At 49.5% G+C, this 20,197-nt stretch overlaps 1 protein-coding gene across 3 annotated transcripts in view; it reads right to left on the reverse strand.

Annotated features, from left to right (window-relative positions):
• Positions 1 to 19,613, reverse strand: part of LOC140425550 (C-C chemokine receptor type 9-like) — a 39,081-nt gene extending 19,468 nt beyond the window's left edge. Inside the window, exons 1-2 of one of the 3 annotated variants that reach the window (XM_072509968.1) lie at positions 19,398 to 19,613; positions 14,362 to 14,483 (exon numbers count right to left, since the gene is read on the reverse strand). The gene's annotated coding sequence lies outside the window, so the exon portion shown is untranslated. Of the gene's footprint in view, positions 1 to 14,312; positions 14,484 to 19,397 lie in introns of all 3 variants that reach the window. The other 2 variants (XM_072509967.1, XM_072509966.1) reach the window with 2 other exon arrangements.
• Between the last annotated feature and the right edge of the window lie 584 nt (positions 19,614 to 20,197).

A 20,197-nucleotide genomic window follows, 5' to 3' on the forward strand; every position in this document is an offset into this window, starting at 1 on the left:
CCATTGGGGGCGGGGCCAAGGGAGAAGCGCGGGCTTGGTTCCCGCGCTATGATAATTATGGCGGGAATAGAGAAGCAGGAAGGAGGGGGCGTCGCACGGTGCGAGCCAAGGTCACGGGGGGAAGCCGAGGTCGGCCAGAGTTTGCTGACTTCTGGGAGCAACATGGGGGGAGTAATTACGCTAGCGGGGGATCTAGCGGGGTGGGTGGGAGGGGGGAATTACTGGGTTGCTGCTGCTGGGGAGAGGGGGGAGCTGGTATGGGAGGGGATGGGCGGGGGGGCACCGCCTGGGGGAGATACAGCTGCGTGGGAACCGGGTGAGGAGCTGGAAAAAGGTGATGGCTAATCGACAAGGGGGGGGGGGGGTAGGAAGCCCCCCAACCCGGCTGATCATGTGGAACGTGAGAGGGCTGAACGGGCCGATAAAGAGGGCACGGGTACTCGCACACCTTAAGAAACTTAAGGCAGATGTGGTTATGTTACAGGAAACGCACCTGAAACTGATAGACCAGGTTAGGCTACGCAAAGGATGGGTGGGGCAGGTGTTCCATTCGGGGCTAGATGCGAAAAACAGGGGGGTGGCTATATTAGTGGGGAAGCGGGTAATGTTCGAGGCAAAGACTATAGTGGCGGATAACGGGGGCAGATACGTGATGGTGAGTGGAAAACTACAGGGGGAGACGGTGGTTTTGGTAAACGTATATGCCCCGAACTGGGATGATGCCAATTTTATGAGGCGGATGCTAGGACGCATTCCGGACCTAGAGATGGGAAAGCTGATAATGGGGGGAGATTTTAATACGGTGTTGGAACCAGGGCTGGATAGGTCGAAGTCCAGGACTGGAAGGAGGCCGGCAGCAGCCAAGGTACTTAAAGATTTTATGGAGCAGATGGAAGGTGTAGACCCGTGGAGATTTAGCAGACCTAGGAGTAAGGAGTTCTCGTTTCTCTCCTATGTCCATAAAGTCTACTCGCGAATAGACTTTTTTGTGCTGGGAAGGGCGTTGATCCCGAAGGTGAGGGGAACGGAGTATACGGCTATAGCCATTTCGGATCACGCTCCACACTGGGTAGACTTGGAGATAGGGGAGGAAACAGGAGGGCGCCCACCCTGGACAATGGACATGGGACTAATGGCAGATGAGGGGGTGTGTCTAAGGGTGATGGGGTGCATTGAAAAGTACTTGGAACTCAATGATAATGGGGAGGTCCAGGTGGGAGTGGTCTGGGAGGCGTTGAAGGCGGTGGTTAGAGGGGAGCTGATATCAAAAAGGGCACATAAAGGGAAGCAGGAGAGTAAGGAACGGTTGCTGCAAGAACTTTTGAGGGTGGACAGACAATATGCAGAAGCACCGGAGGAGGGACTGTACGGGGAAAGGCAAAGGCTACATGTAGAATTTGACTTGCTGACTACGGGCACTGCAGAGGCACAATGGAGGAAGGCACAGGGTGTACAGTACGAATATGGGGAGAAAGCGAGCAGGTTGCTGGCACACCAATTGAGGAAAAGGGGAGCAGCGAGGGAAATAGGGGGAGTGAGGGATGAGGAAGGAGAGATGGAGCGGGGAGCGGAGAGAGTGAATGGAGTGTTCAAGACATTTTATAAAAAATTATATGAAGCTCAACCGCCGGATGGGAGGGAGAGAATGATGGGCTTCTTGGATCGGCTGGAATTTCCCAAGGTGGAAGAGCAGGAAAGGGTGGGACTGGGAGCACAGATCGAGGTAGAAGAAGTGGTGAAAGGAATTAGGAGCATGCAGGCGGGAAAGGCCCCGGGACCGGATGGATTCCCAGTCGAATTCTATAGAAAATATGTGGACTTGCTCGCCCAGGTATTGACGAGGACCTTTAATGAGGCAAAGGAAAGGGGACAACTGCCCCCGACTATATCTGAAGCAACGATATCGCTTCTCTTAAAGAAGGAAAAGGACCCGCTACAATGCGGGTCCTATAGACCTATTTCCCTCCTAAATGTAGATGCCAAGATCCTGGCCAAGGTAATGGCAATGAGAATAGAGGAATGTGTCCCGGGGGTGGTCCACGAGGACCAAACTGGGTTTGTGAAGGGAAGACAGCTGAACACGAATATACGGAGGCTGTTAGGGGTAATGATGATGGCCCCACCAGAGGAGGAAACGGAGATAGTAGTGGCGATGAATGCCGAGAAAGCATTTGATAGAGTGGAGTGGGATTATTTGTGGGAGGTGTTGAGGAGATTTGGTTTTGGAGAGGGGTATGTTAGATGGGTGCAGCTGTTGTATAGGGCCCCGATGGCGAGCGTGGTCACGAATGGACGGGGATCTGCATATTTTCGGTTCCATAGAGGGACAAGGCAGGGATGCCCTCTGTCCCCATTATTGTTTGCACTGGCGATTGAGCCCCTGGCGATAGCGTTGAGGGGTTCCAAGAAGTGGAGGGGAGTACTTAGAGGAGGAGAAGAACACCGGGTATCTTTGTATGCGGACGATTTGCTACTATACGTGGCAGACCCGGCGGAGGGGATGCCAGAAATAATGCGGATACTTGGGGAGTTTGGGGATTTTTCAGGGTATAAATTGAACATGGGGAAAAGTGAGTTGTTTGTGGTGCATCCAGGGGAGCAGAGTAGAGAAATAGAGGACCTACCGTTGAGGAAGGTAACAAGGGACTTTCGTTACCTGGGGATCCAGATAGCCAAGAATTGGGGCACATTGCATAGGTTAAATTTAACGCGGTTGGTGGAACAAATGGAGGAGGATTTCAAGAGATGGGATATGGTATCCCTGTCACTGGCAGGGAGGGTGCAGGCGGTTAAGATGGTGGTCCTCCCGAGATTCCTCTTTGTGTTTCAGTGCCTCCCGGTGGTGATCACGAAGGCTTTTTTTAAAAGGATTGATAAGAGCATCATGGGTTTTGTGTGGGCCGGGAAGACCCCGAGAGTGAGGAAGGGATTCTTACAGCGTAGCAGGGATAGGGGGGGGGGGCTGGCACTACCGAGCCTAAGTGAGTATTATTGGGCCGCTAATATTTCAATGGTGAGTAAGTGGATGGGAGAGGAGGAGGGAGCGGCGTGGAAGAGATTAGAGAGGGCGTCCTGTAGGGGGACTAGCCTACAGGCTATGGTGACAGCCCCATTGCCGTTCTCACCGAGGAACTACACCACAAGCCCGGTGGTGGTGGCTACACTGAAGATTTGGGGACAGTGGAGACGGCATAGGGGAAAGACTGGAGCCTTGGGGGGTTCCCCGATAAGAAACAACCATAGGTTTGCCCCGGGGGGAATGGATGGGGGATATGGAATGTGGCAAAGAGCAGGAATAACGCAACTGAAAGATCTGTTTGTGGATGGGAAGCTCGCGAGTCTGGGAGCGCTGACCGAGAAATATGGGTTGCCCCAAGGGAATGTATTCAGGTATATGCAACTGAGGGCTTTTGCGAGGCAACAGATGAGGGAATTCCCGCAGCTCCCGACACAAGAGGTGCAGGACAGAGTGATCTCAAAGACATGGGTGGGGGATGGTAAGGTGTCAGATATATATAGGGAAATGAGGGACGAAGGGGAGACTATGGGAGATGAACTAAAAGGGAAATGGGAAGAAGAGCTGGGGGAGGAGATCGAGGAGGGGCTGTGGGCAGATGCCCTAAGCAGGGTAAACTCGTCGTCCTCGTGTGCCAGGCTAAGCCTGATTCAGTTTAAGGTATTACACAGGGCGCATATGACTGGAGCACGGCTCAGTAAATTTTTTGGGGTGGAGGATAGGTGTGCGAGGTGCTCGAGAAGCCCAGCGAATCATACCCATATGTTTTGGTCATGCCCGGCACTACAGGGGTTTTGGATGGGGGTGACAAAGGTGCTTTCAAAAGTAGTGGGGGTCCGGGTCGAACCAAGCTGGGGGTTGGCTATATTTGGGGTTGCACAAGAGCCGGGAGTGCAGGAGGCGAGAGAGGCCGATGTTTTGGCCTTTGCGTCCCTAGTAGCCCGGCGCAGGATATTGTTAATGTGGAAAGAAGCCAGGCCCCCGGGGGTGGAGACCTGGATAAATGACATGGCAGGGTTTATAAAGCTAGAGCGGATTAAGTTCGTTCTAAGGGGGTCGGCTCAAGGGTTCACCAGGCGGTGGCAACCGTTCGTCGAATACCTCGCAGAAAGATAGATGGAATGGAAAAAAGAAGGCAGCAGCAGCAGCCCAGGATCGGCGGGGGGCGGGGGGGGCGAGGAACCAGAAGGACTCTCAGGGTTGTTAATATATACTGTATAATATGTATAGGTTGTTGCGAGAGATAATTATATATTGGACTGTTAAATTATATTTTTGGAGAGTGTTACTTGTGATAAGGCAGTTGCCAATTAGGGTTAGTTTTCATTTTTGTTATTTATTATTTATTCATTTTTTGTTTATAAAATAGGTCATTGTTATTTGTGTTGTTATAATATTGTGTAAAGGATGCACAATGTACTGTGTTGGTTGACCAAAAATTTTCAATAAAATATTTATTTTAAAAAAAGGATTCATAACAAAGACATAAAAAACAGCATAAGTGTACTTTACCTGAATGCTCGTAGTATACGGAATAAGGTGAATGAGTTGATGGCGCAAATCATCGTGAATGACTATGATTTAGTGGCCATTACTGAAACATGGTTAAAAGATGGTCACGACTGGGAGTTAAATATCCAAGGGTATCAGACTATACGAAAGGATAGAATGGACGGTAAGGGCGGTGGTGTAGCTTTGTTGTTTAAGGATGGCATCCGGGCAATAGTAAGGGATGATATTGGTGCTATGGAGGACAAGGTTGAATCAATTTGGGTGGAAATCAGGAATAGTAAGGCGAAAAGGTCACTGATAGGAGTAGTCTATAGGCCACCAAATAGTAACAGGATGGTAGGGCAGGCAATAAGCAAAGAAATAACGGATGCATGTAGAAATGATACAGCGGTTATCATGGGAGATTTTAATCTGCATATCGATTGGTTTAACCAGGTTGGTGAAGGCAGCCTTGAGGAGGAGTTTATAGAATGTGCCCGGGATAATTTCCTGGAACAGTATGTAATGGAACCTACAAGGGAACAAGCGGTCCTAGATCTGGTCCTGTGTAATGAGGCAGGATTGATTAATGATCTCATAGTTCGGGATCCTCTTGGAAGGAGCGACCACAATATGGTGGAAAAATACAGTTGGAGGATGACAAGGTAAAATCAAACACTAGTGTTTTGTGCTTAAACAAAGGCGATTACAATGGGATGAGAGAAGAACTAGCTAAGGTAGACTGGGAGCAAAGACTTCATGGTGAAGCAGTTGAGGAACAGTGGAGAACCTTCCGAGCGATCTTTCACAGTGTTCAGAAAAGGTTTATACCGACAAAAAAGAAAGACGGTAGGAAGGGGAAAAATCGACCGTGGATATCTAAGGAGGTGAGGGAGAGTATCAAATTGAAGGAAAAAACATACAAAGTGGCAAAGATTAGTGGGAGACTAGAGGACTGGGAAGTCTTTAGGGGACAACAGAAAGCTACTAAAAAAGCTATAAAGAGTAAGGTAGACTATGAAAGTAAACTGGCTCAGAACATAAAAGCAGATAGTAAAAGCTTCTACAAATATATTAGACAAAAAAGAGTGGATAAGGTAAATATTGGTCCTTTGGAAGATGAGAAGGGAGATTTAATAATAGGAGACGGGGAAATGGCTGAGGAACTGAACAGGTTTTTTGGGTCAGTCTTCACAGTGGAGGACACAAATAACATGCCAGTGACTGATGGAAATATAGATATGATAGGTGAGGACCTTGAGATGATTGTAATCACTAAGGAGGCAGTATTGGGCAAGCTAATGGGGCTAAAGGTAGACAAGTCTCCTGGCCCTGATGGGATGCATCCCAGTGTTAAAAGAGATGGCTAGGACATGGGGGGTCAAAGGGATGGCGGGGGAAGCCGGGGTCAGCAGGCGTCAGCTGACTTACGGGAGTGATATGGGGGAGCAAAAATGCTAGACAGGGATCTAGCGGGGGGGAGGGAAGGGGGGAAGGGGGGAGAAACAGGGTTGCTGCTGCACTGGCCGAAAGGGAATGGGACACAGAAGAGGTGGCCGGGACGGAGGTCCCCCGATTGGGGGCCTGGAGGGTGAGGGAGTCGCGGACACGGGACTGGCCCAGAAAAGGAGATGGCTAGTCAGCGGGGGGGGGGGGGGGGGGGGAGCCCCTCCAATCCGGTGGGGGGGGGGGGGGGGGAGCCCCTCCAATCCGGCTGATAACGTGGAAAGTGAGGGGCCTGAACGGACCGGTGAAGAGGGCTCGAGTGTTCGCGCATTGAAGGGACTGAAGGTAGATGTGGCTATGCTCCAAAAGACACACCTGAAGGTGGCGGACCAGGTTAGGTTAAGAAGGGGATGGGTAGGACAGGTATTTCACTCGGGACTGGACGCGAAAAACAGAGGGGTGGCAATTCTGGTGGGAAAACATGTGTCATTTGAGGCCAAGACTATCGTAGCGGACAATGGAGGGAGATACGTGATGGTGAGTGGTAGGTTGCAAGGGACGTGGGTGGTGTTGGTAAATGTATACACCCCAAACTGGGATGATGCTGGATTTATGAAGCGCATGTTGAGGCGCATCCCGGACCTGGAGGTAGGAGGACTGATAATGGGAGGGGACTTAAAAACAGTGTTGGATCCAGCACTAGACCGCTCCAGATCAAGGACGGGAAAGAGGCCGAGGGCGGCCAGGGTGCTCAGGGGGTTTGTGGACCAGATGAGGGGAGTGGACCCATGGAGGTTTGCAAGACCGCAGGCCAGGGAATTTTCTTTCTTCTCCCACGTGCATAAGGCATACTCCTGGATAGACTTCTTTGTGCTGGGCAGGGCGCTCATCCCGAGGGTGGAGGGGACGGAGTATTCGGCCATAGCCGTTTCGGACCATGCCCCGCACTGGGTGGAAGTGGGGCTGGGAGAGGAGAGGGACCAACGCCCGCTGTGGCGGTTGGATGTGGGACTGTTCGCAGATGAGGTGGTGTGTGGTAAGGTAAGGGGGTGTATTGAAAGGTACCTGGAGGCCAACGACAACGGGGGGGGGTGCGAGTGGGGGTGGTATGGGAGGCGTTGAAGGCGGTGATCAGGGGAAAGCTGATCTCCATCAGGGCTCATAGGGAGAAGACAGAGGGCAGGGTAAGGGAGAGGTTAGTGGGGGAGATTTTGCGAGTGGACAGGAGAGGCCCCGGAGGCCCCGGAGGAAAGATTACTTGGGGAAAGGCGACGGCTCCAGACGGAGTTTGACCTGTTGACCACGGGGAAGGCGGAGGCACAATGCAGGAAGGCGCAGGGGGCGACATACGAGTACGGGGAAAAGGCCAGTCGGATGCTGGCACACCAGCTCCATAAGAGGGCGGCAGCGAGGGAAATAGGGGGAGTCAAAGATGGTGAGGGAGCCATGGCACAGAGTGCAACGGAAATAAATTTAGGGCAGCACGGTAGCATTGTGGATAGCACAATTGCTTCACAGCTCCATGGTCCCAGGTTCGATTCCGGCTTGGGTCACTGTCTGTGCGGAGTCTGCACATCCTTCCCGTGTGCGCGTGGGTTTCCTCCGGGTGCTCCGGTTTCCTCCCACAGTCCAAAGATGTGCAGATTAGGTGGATTGGCCATGTTAAATTGCCCTTAGTGTCCAAAATTGCCCTTAGTGTTGGGTGGGGGTTACTGGGTTATGGGGATAGGGTGGAGGTGTTGACCTTGGGTAGGGTGCTCTTTCCAAGAGCCGGTGCAGACTCGATGGGCCGAATGGCCTCCTTCTGCACTGTAAATTCTATGATCTAAACAAGGTATTCAAGGCCTTCTAAGAAGAGCTGTACAGATCCCAGCCCCCAGGGGGGGAAGAGGGGATGGGAAGATTCCTGGACCAACTGCGGTTCCCGAGGGTGGAGGAGCAAGAGGTGGCTGGTTTGGGGGCACCAATCGGGTTGGAGGAGCTGAGTAAGGGTTTGGGGAGCATGCAGGCGGGGAAGGCCCCGGGGCCGGACGGGTTCCCGGTGGAGTTCTATAGAAAGTATGCGGACCTATTGGCCCCGCTACTAGTGAGGACCTTTAACGAGGCAAGAGAGGAGGGGACCCTGCCCCCGACAATGTCGGAGGCGACAATTTCCTTGATTCTGAAGCGAGACAAGGACCCACTGCAATGTGGATCGTACAGGCCGATTTCGCTCCTTAATGTGGACGCTAAGCTATTGGCAAAAGTGCTGGCCACGAGGATTGAGGACTGTGTCCCGGGGGTGATACATGAGGACCAGACGGGATTTGTAAAGGGCAGGCAATTAAATACGAATGTGTGTCGGCTCTTAAACATGATAATGATGCCATCGGAGGAGGGAGAGGCGGAGATAGTGGCAGCCATGGACGCGGAAAAGGCCTTTGACCGAGTAGAGTGGGAGTACCTCTGGGAGGTGTTGCGTAGGTTTGGGTTCGGGGGAGGGTTTATTAGCTGGGTTAAGCTCCTCTACAGCGCCCCGGTGGCAAGTGTGATGACGAACCGGCGGAGGTCGGAGTACTTTCGGCTGTACCGAGGAACGAGGCAGGGGTGCCCTCTGTCCCCCCTGTTGTTTGCATTGGCGATCGAACCCTTGGCCATATCACTGAGGGAGTCTAATAAATGGAGGGGGGTGGTCCGCGGGGGAGAAAAGCATTGGGTGTCGCTATACGCGGACGACCTGCTGCTGTACGTGGCGGACCCAATGGAGGGGATGGTGGAGCTCATGCAGACTCTGAGGGAGTTTGGGGAGTTCTCGGACTATAAGCTCCATGTAGGGAAGAGCGAGCTTTTTGTACTACAGGCAGGGGACCAAGCAAGAGGGATCGGGGACCTACCGCTGAGGAGGGCGGAGGGGAGTTTTCGGTATCTAGGGATCCAGATAGCCAGGAGCTGGGGGGCCCTACACAAACTGAATCTGACGAGGTTGGTGGACCAAATGGAGCTGGACTTCAAAAGATGGGACATGTTGCCGCTCTTGTTGGCGGGTAGAGTGCAGTCGGTAAAAATGGTGGTCCTTCCAAGGTTTTTGTTTGTGTTCCAGTGCCTCCCCATCGTGATCACCAAGGGCTTTTTCAAGAGAGTAGGTAGGAGTATTATGGGGTTTGTGTGGGCGAACAAAACCCCGAGGGTAAGGAGAGGGTTCCTGGAACGCAGTAGAGACCGAGGAGGGCTGGCGCTGCCAAACCTAGGGAGCTACTACTGGGCAGCAAACGGGCGATGATCCGTAAGTGGGTTATGGAGGGAGAGGGGGCGGCATGGAAGAGGATGGAGATGGCGTCCTGCAAAGGAACGAGCTTGGGGGCGCTGGTGACGGCACCGCTGCCGCTCTCGCCATCAAAGTACACCACGAGCCCGGTGGTGGCGGCAACGTTAAGGATCTGGGGCCAGTGGAAACGGCATAGGGGTGCAGTGGGAGCCTCGGTGTGGTCCCCGATCAGGGGTAACCACCGGTTTGTCCCGGGGAAGATGGACGGGGGGTTCCAGGGCTGGCACCGGGCGGGGATTAGAAGAATAGGGGACCTGTTCATCGACGGGACATTTGCGAGCCTAGGGGCACTGGAGGAGAAGTTTGAGCTACCCCCGGGAAATGCATTCAGATATATGTAGGTGAGGGCTTTTGTGAGGCGACAGGTCAGAGAATTCCCGGTGCTCCCGACACAGGAAATTCAAGACAGGGTGATCTCGGGTGTATGGGTCGGGGAGGGCAAGGTTTCGGCAATACACCAAGAGATGAAAGAAGAGGGGGAAGCGCTAGCAGAAGAGTTGAAGGGTAAATGGGAGGAGGAGCTGGGGGAGGAGATCGAGGAAAGTTTGTGGGCTGACGCCCTATGTAGGGTTAATTCCTCCTCCTCATGTGCCAGGCTCAGCCTGATACAATTTAAGGTGGTTCACAGAGCGCACCTGACGGGGGCGAGGTTGAGTAGGTTCTTTGGGGTAGAGGACAGATGCGGAATATGTTCAGGGAGCCCGGCGAACCATGTCCACATGTTCTGGACATGTCCGGCACTGGAGGGGTTCTGGAGAGGAGTGGCGGGAGCAATATCTCAGGTGGTGAAAGTCCGGGTCAAGCCAAGCTGGGGGCTAGCAATATTTGGAGTAGTGGACGAGCCGGGAGTGCAGGATGCGAAAGAGGCCGGCATTCTGGCCTTTGCGTCCCTGGTAGCCCGGCGAAGGATCTTGCTAATGTGGAAGGAGGCGAAGCCCCCCAGCCTGGAGGCCTGGATAAATGATATGGCTGGGTTCATAAAGTTGGAGAGGATTAAGTTTGCCTTAAGGGGGTCTGCGCAGGGGTTCTACAGGCGGTGGCAACCGTTCCTAGACTAACTCGCGGAGCGTTAGAGGAAGGTCGGTCAGTAGCAGCAGCAACCCTTGGGGGGGGGGGAGGGAGGGGAACGAGAGATTGCTTGAGGGGACGTATGAGCGGGGGATAACATGGAGGGTGGGGGAAACTGGCACGAATGGGCAAGAGCCAGTGTATAAAGCTATGTAAATATATCATCTTACCATGTATATATCTTGCTCAGGGCGATTTTGTGTTATTTTGTTACGGGGGGTGGTTATTGTTTGTCAGGGGAAAAAATGTTTTGTTTTGTTCAAAAACTTTAATAAATATTTTTTTTTTTAAAAAGAGATGGCTAGGGAAATTGTAAACGCACTAGTGATAATTTATCAAAATTCACTAGACTCTGGGGTGGTCCCAGAGGATTGGAAAGTAGCAAACGTGACACCACTGTTTAAAAAAGTAGGTCGGCAGAAAGCGGGTAATTATAGGCCGATAAGCTTAACTTCGGTTGTAGGGAAAATGCTGGAATCTATCATTAAGGAGGAAATAGCGGGGCACCTGGAGGGAAGTTGTCCCATTGGGCAGGCGCAGCATGGGTTCACAAAGGGTAGGTCGTATCTGACTAATTTGGTAGAATTTTTTGAGGACGTTACCAGTGCAGTAGATAACGGGGAGCCAATGGATGTGGTATATCTGGATTTCCAGAAAGCTTTTGACAAGGTGCCACACAAAAGGTTGCTGCATAAACTAAAGATGCATGGCATTGAGGGTAAAGTGGTAGCATGGGTAGAGGATTGGTTAACTAACAGAAAGCAGAGAGTGGGGATAAATGGGTGTTTCTCTGGTTGGCAACCTGTAATGGGGTCCCTCAAGGATCAGTGTTGGGCCCGCAGTTGTTCACAATTTACATAGACGATTTGGAGTTGGGGACCAAGTGCAATGTGTCAAAGTTTGCAGACGACACTAAGATGAGTGGTAAAGCAAAAAGTGCAGAGGATACCGGAAGTCTGCAGAAGGATTTGGATAGGTTAGGTGAATGGGCTAGGGTCTGACAGATGGAATTCAATGTTGCCAAGTGTGAGGCTATCCATTTTGGGAGGAATAACAGCAGAATGGATTATTATTTAAACGGTAAGATGTTAAAACATGCTGCTGTGCAGAGGGACCTGGGTGTGCTGGTGCACGAGTCGCAAAAAGTTGGTGTGCAGGTGCAACAGGTGATTAAGAAGGCAAATGGAGTTTTGTCTTTCGTTGCTAGAGGGATGGAGTTCAAGACTAGGGAGGTTATGCTGCAATTGTATAGGGTGTTGGTGAGGCCGCATCTGGAGTATTGTGTTCAGTTTTGGTCTCCTTACCTGAGAAAGGACATATTGGCACTGGAGGGAGTGCAGAGGAGATTCACTAGGTTGATCCCAGAGTTGAGGGGATTAGATTATGACGAGAGGTTGAGTAGGCTGGGACTGTACTCATTGGAGTTTAGAAGGATGCGGGGGGATCTTATTGAAACATATAAAATTATGAAGGGAATAGGTAGGATAGATGCGGGCAGGTTGTTTCCACTGGTCGGGGAAAGCAGAACTAGGGGGCATAGCCTCAAAATAAGGGGAGGTAGATTTAGGACCGATTGTAGGAGGAACTTCTTCACCCAAAGGGTTGTGAATCTCTGGAATTCCTTGACCAGTGAAGCAGTTGAGGCTCCTTCTTTAAACGTTTTTAAGAAAAAGATAGATACCTTTCTAAAGAATAAAGGGATTCGGGGATATGGTGTACGGGCCGGAGAGTGGAGCTGAGTCCACAAAGATCAGCCATGATCTCATTAAATGGCGGAGCAGGCTCGAGGGGCCAGATGGCCTACTCCTGTTCCTAGTTCTTATGTTCTTAACTTTGCTCTTCTGGTTAATCGGTCAGCAATTTTTTGAGCTTTCGTAACTATAGCTCACTTATTCATCAAAGGCAAATCTTATGTGTAAATACATTATGGAAAATTCGATATGATTCAGCTAATTTGAGATTAAACTGATTCAGTAGGTGGAGCATAAACCTGAAAATCACAAACCGTAAAGGTTTCATCATTCGACTTTCTGGAGGTGTGCAATGTCAGGATTGAAGTTTTGGGGTTTGAATTTGAACGTGTGCCTCAAGTTAGGAGAGAGCCCCCAAGGGACACCTCCCAAATTTTCAATTGGCTCAATACTCAGTCTGCTTGGTTTTCACAATTTATAATCTGTCATGTCGTCATGACTGCACAGAAGGAGATCATTCAGCTGACATCCAGTCCATGCCAAAAATAATAACACAATAGGACTGCATTTTAGTTCCCTTGCTGGCAGGTTTGAAAGATGTGCAGGTTAGGCGGATTGGCCATGCTAAATTGCCCTTAGTGTCCAAAAAGGTTAGGTAGGGTTACTGGGTTACAGGGATAGGGTAGAGGGTGCTCTTTCCAAGGACCGGTGTAGACTCGATGGGCCAAATGGCTTCCTTCTGCACTATAAATTCTATGATCTGTGATCTAAAAGTCAGAACCACCTCCCTCCAACCTTAACCATCCTCCCTGTTCTCATGATCCCAGACACCCCCCACGCCACAACCCTCAACGCTGGACTCGCCTGTCAGCTCGGCCTCCTCAGCATCGGTGACGGTCTGCAGCCCCAGGAGCGGCCACATTTCCTGGTAGCGCTGCTGGGACTACAGACCTGCCAGCCAACCTGAATGGCCAACAGCACTTACAGGCAGGACTCCCTCTCAAAAAGGGGTGAAAGTCTCGCCCTAAAGCAATTAACGCTGTCAATTACTCCAGGGCATCTGTCGGTATCATGGGCGGGGGAAGGGAGGGGGGGCTGTTCTATCCCTCCCCGACCTTTTAGCCAGGAGTCCGTCGACCATGTAAAATCCAGCCTATGGAGTGTGAACTTCCAGAAATATCCCATTTGGCCCAAGACCCAATCTCTTACTCACTCCTCAGTTGGGTAGACACAGAACTATTTCCACTGCGGGGGGGGGGGGGGGGCAGGACTGATCAAAGGAGAACAACCGTAAAGTTTTAAATTCAAGCTTGGCTGGTCAGGGGATGAAGTCAGAATGCACTATTTCTCATGAAGGGGGTGTGAAAATGTGGAATTCTCAGCCCCAAAAAGCTGTTACGACAATTGATAATCTCGAAACTGAGATTGGTAGGTTTTCTCACATCAGGCCACCTATCTTTTGGCCTTAAAGTTGCTACCTTTTGTTGCAGTTTCTACATTCTCCCTCCTTTCAATTCTGGCAGTCTATGGACTCAAAACGTTTTCTCTCCCAATTGATGCTGTGGAACTGCAGAGTTCTTTTTCAGCGTCCTCTGTTCTTGTTTCCGATTCCAGCACCTACAATATTTTGTTTATTTTGATAATAGATTTGTTGGCTACGGCTATGGAACCAAGATAGGGTAGTTGAAGTTAAAATACAGATCAGCCACGGTTTGATCAAAGGGCAGTATGGTTTTGAGGGGCTCCTATGGGGTAAAGACTTGTGACACAGATACCAAATTGCAAAACATTCTGCGTGTGGGTAAAATTTCAAACCTTCCGTTTTTATCTCAAGTCTTCTGCGGAGCCCCCAATACAGTCATTCTAACCAGTGAAACAATCTATCACTGTTCAACCAGCAATAACTTCATAACCTTGGAGACCTCACGTAATAATAATCTTTATTATTGTCACAAGTAGGCTTACATTAACACCGCAATGACGTTACTGTGAAAAGCCCCTCGTCGCCACACTCCGGCGCCTGTTCGGGTACACGGAGGGATAATTCAGAATGTCCAATTCACCTAACAAGCACGTCTTTCAGGGCTTGTGGGAGGAAACTGGAGCGCCCGGAGGAAACCCACGCAGACAGGGGGAGAACATGCAGACTCCGCACAGACAGTGACCCAAGCAGGAATCGAACCACAGACCCTGGCGCTGTGAAGCAACAGTGCTAACCACTGTGTTACCATGCCACCCCAGCTGCGGTGAAATAAACCCAACTTCGCTGGACTCTCCTCATAACTCAAACCCTTACCTCTAGGCTGAATAAATCTGTTCCACTCCTTTGACCATTAGTCTCATACCTTTTCCTTCGGAGTCTGCCAAGAAAAAGCCCCGATTCCTCGGTGGAAAGCGGAAAGTATTTATGTTTCCAGATGGTTTTGAGAACGTGAAAAGGCTATTCAGTGATTTTTGCCTTGTGAGGCTGTTGAGACATCAAAGAGGTTTCAATATGAGTGTCGGTCCCTGGTTTTTATGCTGATGACACGCAATCCCTCACAAATTAGCCGCTTTCTCATCTAAAAAAGTGTCGGGTAGAGTAAGACCGGCCGCCTCAAACATACATTATCATGTAGATTACAAAATGCACCTCTTAAACCTTTCTTAGCTTTTCCGAAGTTTGAAAAAATGACTTGCCCGAGCAAATATTTTTGATTTCTCTTGCGAAAACAAAATTGTCTACTCAACATAACCCTCGATCTAGGCTTTAGGCAGGAACAAATGCTTTTGAGCCGACAGATTATTTTATTGAGTCACATTATCAAGTAATTAACTCTATCATTGAATGACATACAATGTGCAGCACTGCCATCCAGTCTATGCTATCATTTATGCTACACACCACCTCCTCACACCGCTCCTCATTTTTCTCCATCCTTGAATTCATGTCTCCCTCATGTTAATCTCACTTAAATAAATCTGTGCTCTTCGCCTCCTGTACTACTCCTTATGGTGGAGAGTTCCACATTGTCAGTACAGAAGTTTCTCTGATTTATTAAGGGATTTATTTGGGGGGGGGGGGGGGGGGGGGGGGCGGCGGTTTAGCTCAGTTGACTGGACAAATGGTCTGTGATGCAGAGCAAGGCCAGCAGTGCGAGTTTAATTCCTGTACCCCTGCTGAGGTTATTTATGAAGGCCCCGCCTTCTCAACCTCACCCCATGCCTGAGGTGTGGTGACCCTCAGGTTAAATCACCACCTCAAAGGGGAAAGCAGCCGATGGTCATTTGGGCCAATGGCGACTTTATTTACTCACCTCATATTTATGGCCTCTAACTTTGAACTCCCCCCACTCCCAGTTGGAAGCACCTTCTCCATACCTATCCTATCAAAACCTTTTCATTGTACTAAAGACCTCTATTCGGTTAACCCTTCTCTTTTCTGGAAAACCACAGTGTGTTTGATGTTTTCTGATCATCAATAACCTCCCAGTTCTTTGTAAACCTCCTTCGCATTATGAATGCTGAGAGAATCCTGTCCTTACATGTGAGACAGGTCTAACTGAATTGTCCCCCATTTTAAATGTTATCCCACCTTCCAATACTTTCTGGGTTATTGATTTTGGGAGTCCCCTCTGGATATATTTTTAATTAGTCTAAGCTGGGTCAGAATGGTTAACACCATCCCTCAGCTCCATGAGAATTCACAGGTAGTTTTTTTCGACACGCCTCATGCCTTCGCCCTACAACACCAAATAGGAGCAGGTGTAGGCCGTTCGGTCCCCTGACAAGTCAATTAGGTCAAGGCTGGCTGATCTATAACTTAACTCTAATCTACCCACTGTCACCCTTAATGCCCTGTCCCGACTACAGCAGCTTTACCTTGCCGGCTTTTGTGGGTTTCCCAAAGTTCCTATCCCAATTCACTGGCTCGCACAGGAATCTGAAAGACAGTCTCACTGGTACCATCGTTCTAAAATGACGTACTTGCTGGTGGAAGATTGCAAGCCAACTCTTTTGCAGTTGCAAGCTCATTAATATCGTAGATCTATCGGCGAGGGCTAAGATTTTGCCCAAAGTGCATCGAGCAGGGAATGCCCTGATTTGGTCAGGGTGCTTCAAGCCGCCAAACAGCAAGAACGTTATCAGTGCCCAGTTTTGGTCAGCTGTTCATTTCTGGCTGTGCAAACTTCAGTCGTGACTCCAGATACATTTGAAAGACCCTAAAAGTGGCTGTTACCAACTTGTGCCCACCTTTGCTTGCTGACAATGTGAAGCTAGGTAGGTAAGCAAGTTGTGAGGAAGGCACTAAGAGGCTGCAATATTATATGGACAGGTTACATAAGTGGACAAAAAATTGACAGATGGAGTATGATTGCAGGAGGTCGCCCACTTTGGAAGGAAGAATAAAAAAGCAGAATATTATTACAATGGGTGGAGATTGCAGAATGCGGAGGTACAAAGGGCTCTGGTTGTTCTCATACACGAACCACTAAAAGGTAGCATGCAAGTACAGAAAGTAATTAGGAAGGCAAGTAGAATGTTGGTCTTTATTGTAAGGAAGATAGAGTATAAAAGTAGGGAGGTCTATAAATTGTACAGGGCATTGGTGACACAGCACGTGGAGTACTGCAAATGGTTTCAGTCTCCTGACTTAAGGAGGGATAGATTGCATTGGAGGCAGTCCAGAGGAGGTTCACTAGGTTGATTCCTGGGCTGATGAGGAAATGCTGGGCAAGGTTAGGCCTGTACTCATTGGAGTTTAGAAGACTCTGAGGTGACCTTATTAAAACATATAAGATCCTGAGGGGGACCTGACAGCGTAGTTGATGGGAACGATGTTTCCCCTCAATGGGTAAATCGAGAACTAGGGGGCACAATTAAAAAAAATAAGTGGTCTCTCTTTTAAGATGGATATGAGGAGGAATTAATTCTCTCAGAGGGGCATTAATCTTCAGAATTCCCAACCCTAGAGGACAGTGGGGGCTGGGTAATTGCATATATTCAAGGCTGAGTGAGGTAGATTTATCATCTATGAGGGAATGAAGTATTATGGGATTGCTGAGTCAGTCTGAGAAAAAAGATTGAAATATAACCACAAATAAAGCCAAGAATGGAAAGACAATAGATAATAAATGTAATAATATATCATCATAAATAACTGGCGTTTGCCACCTTGCATTTCTCCATCGATAAAAGTGGTTCAGAAGTGATAGCGCTACAAATTGATGTTTTGTCTCCTAAAAAGTTAAGGGATAAGGTGCCGAATGGTTGACAAGCTGCCTGCGAAACAGGAAACAGAGAGCAGGGTAATTACTCAGGCTGGTGAAAGAAGAGCCCCCACAGAGGTGGGTGCTGGGGTTGGATTCAGGAATTGGAAGGACAATTTGAGGGCGAAACTAAATTATGGGGATAGAAGGGGGGGGGGGGGACAGCCAACACTGAGAAAGACTACAACCAGATACCAAAGACATCAGTAAACCTGCAGAATGAGTGTGTAAACGGCCAATAGATAAGGGTGACGTGGTGTGTTTTGGTAGGAGAGGAAGGGCGTCAGCCCCACCTTGGAAAAGAGAAGGATAGAAGCTCAGGAATATGGAAGTACAAATTCAAAAATAATTAAAAACAGCAAAGCAGGTTAAGGAATTCATAAAATATGCAGACAAAGCTTCCTTTCTAGAGGAATGTAATTTAAAAGCGCAGACGTTATGCAAAGCTATTATAGAATGTTTGTTAGACGCCACTAATATAGGGGCACTGGAGAAGATGCAAAAAAAAACATTTACAGGGATGATATCAGAACAGAGAGGTTAGAATTATCAGGAATGGCTGATGAAGTAGAGTGGGAGGTAAGCTCGCGAGGACCATACAGGCAGGCACCAAAACCTTTGATCGACCCGCCTTCGTCTGATCTATAAATTCCACATAAACAATCTCACACAACTTCCAAATCTTCCTCCACTGCCACGCAGCCGCGAGAGTCCCCTGTGCCTCCTTCAAAATCCACATAAACTCTCAGTGAGCGCCTTCATCCAGCATAAAAATTCAAAATATTCCTCATGCCTCTCATTGCAGTGGCCACGAATGAACAGCCCGAATGAGCTGGTTTCCAGCCAAGAGTCGTCCCCCCCTGCCCCCCCCCAAGATGAAGTTATGTTTGTTTACAAGTATCATTTTATTTTACCCCCAAAAAATAATCTCCTCAAGCAGATTAAGGTTGCCCCCTGATCCACTGAACCTTCTGTTAGGCAGTGTGCAGACCTCTGTAATAGTTAGATGCACCGAGCTCTGTAACACTGTTAGATGCACCGAGCGCTCTGTAACACTGTTAGATGCACCGAGCGCTCTGTAACACTGTTAGATGCACCGAGCGCTCTAATACTGTTAGATGCACCGAGCGCTCTGTAACACTGTTAGATGCACCGAGCGCTCTGTTAGATGCACCGAGCGCTCTGTAACACTGTTAGATGCACCGAGCGCTCTGTAACACTGTTAGATGCACCGAGCGCTCTGTAATAGATGCACCGAGCGCTCTGTAACACTGTTAGATGCACCGAGCGCTCTAATACTGTTAGATGCACCGAGCGCTCTGTAACACTGTTAGATGCACCGAGCGCTCTGTAATAGATGCACCGAGCGCTCTGTAACACTGTTAGATGCACCGAGCGCTCTAATACTGTTAGATGCACCGAGCGCTCTGTAACACTGTTAGATGCACCGAGCGCTCTGTAATAGATGCACCGAGCGCTCTGTAATACTGTTAGATGCACCGAGTCAGCAGGCTCCTTGGAAGAGATTGGCCATCCTTCATAAAAGATTAAGCATTCCCCATAAACATCGCGCATCAACCATTCCCCTTCTTCCCTGGAAGATCTGACAAATCGAGGTGCTTTTCGCATCGAATCATGAAACATGTCCAGCACATGGGACCACTTTGCCCAATCCTGCGCCTCCACACAATCTTCATGCCCTGCAACGTCCCCTTCCACCAGCAACCTGCTCTTCAAAAGAATGTGTGGATTGTGCTTCAAGCCCAGTTTGTGACTGAGAATCGCACAGTCATACCATCCTCTCTGCGTCAAGACATGTTTGCTGTTGAGTAATTTTCTTTGGGCAGAAGAAGCCAACAGTCGTTCCGTGGGAACTTCGAATGTTGCTGAAAAGACAAGAGACCTGCCTTTCACTCAGCAAGACAGACACAAGAATGCCAAATTTCAAACAATCCGATCAGCCTTGCCTCTGTCCTGAGCGGCGCAATCAAGTTAAAATACAAACGCAGGACATCCCAGAATATTACTCGGATGATCAAAAAGCAATCTCTCTGACACCTGGGCCACGGGTTTAGTTAAGACAACTGACCAAACTCTACGTTAAGAAAGTGCTTTGACAAATTGATGGCTACCTGCGTGGAAGAAGCTGAGCACCAAACCCTTCTGTGCGTGTGTGTGTGGCTGTCGAGCTGAGTTTCCTGTGCCCTCCACACCAGCCTGCAGCGATCAAGCCCACTCAAGTCAAACTGCCCCCACTCTCACACTTCACCTCTGACCGTTTCAATTCACCCCCCTCGGCTTACACTGTGGACCTATTGTTACAATTTATATGCTCAGAACTGACCACAATGTATCGAAGCCGCTCCCAACCACAAAAACAATTGCAGCTGACGTCTCTTTTGCTGAAGAATCTGCTTCACAATAATCGAGCTGAGGGGCGGGGGGGGGGGGGCTCACCCTCGGGGGGCGATGCAACCTGAGAACACAGCGTAAGCTGACACACAGTTTCAAATACAACTCTCAGTGGCCAAAGCTGCATTGTGACTTTAATTTAGAAAGTGCCGCCGTGTTGAATTTCCTTGGTCGCTCTTCAGTGGTGGGTTAGCGTTTACCTTGTCCTCCTGCTGGAAGTATGGCAGGAATTTGTGCTTCTTGATGTGATTGTGCCAGTGCTTGGAGGTCTGGTGGAGCAGTGGCTACCATTCATGCTTCTGGGCCAGTAGCTCGGGGTTTAGGTCCGTCCCCAGGACCTGATGGCCAAAGGGAGGTGCAGCCAAACCATCCCAACGTGGCAGGATTGGACTGGAAAGAAAGTTTAAACCTTTTACCATCACAATCCAAATTGCATTTGGAAAGATGTGTTTCCACCTGGAGTCCCTGAATGAACTGTAACCCGCCACACAACATGTCAACATCGCACACATTTCCTCAC

This window comes from Scyliorhinus torazame, chromosome 6 (assembly GCF_047496885.1).
Source record: "Scyliorhinus torazame isolate Kashiwa2021f chromosome 6, sScyTor2.1, whole genome shotgun sequence".
Lineage (NCBI taxonomy): Eukaryota > Metazoa > Chordata > Chondrichthyes > Carcharhiniformes > Scyliorhinidae > Scyliorhinus > Scyliorhinus torazame.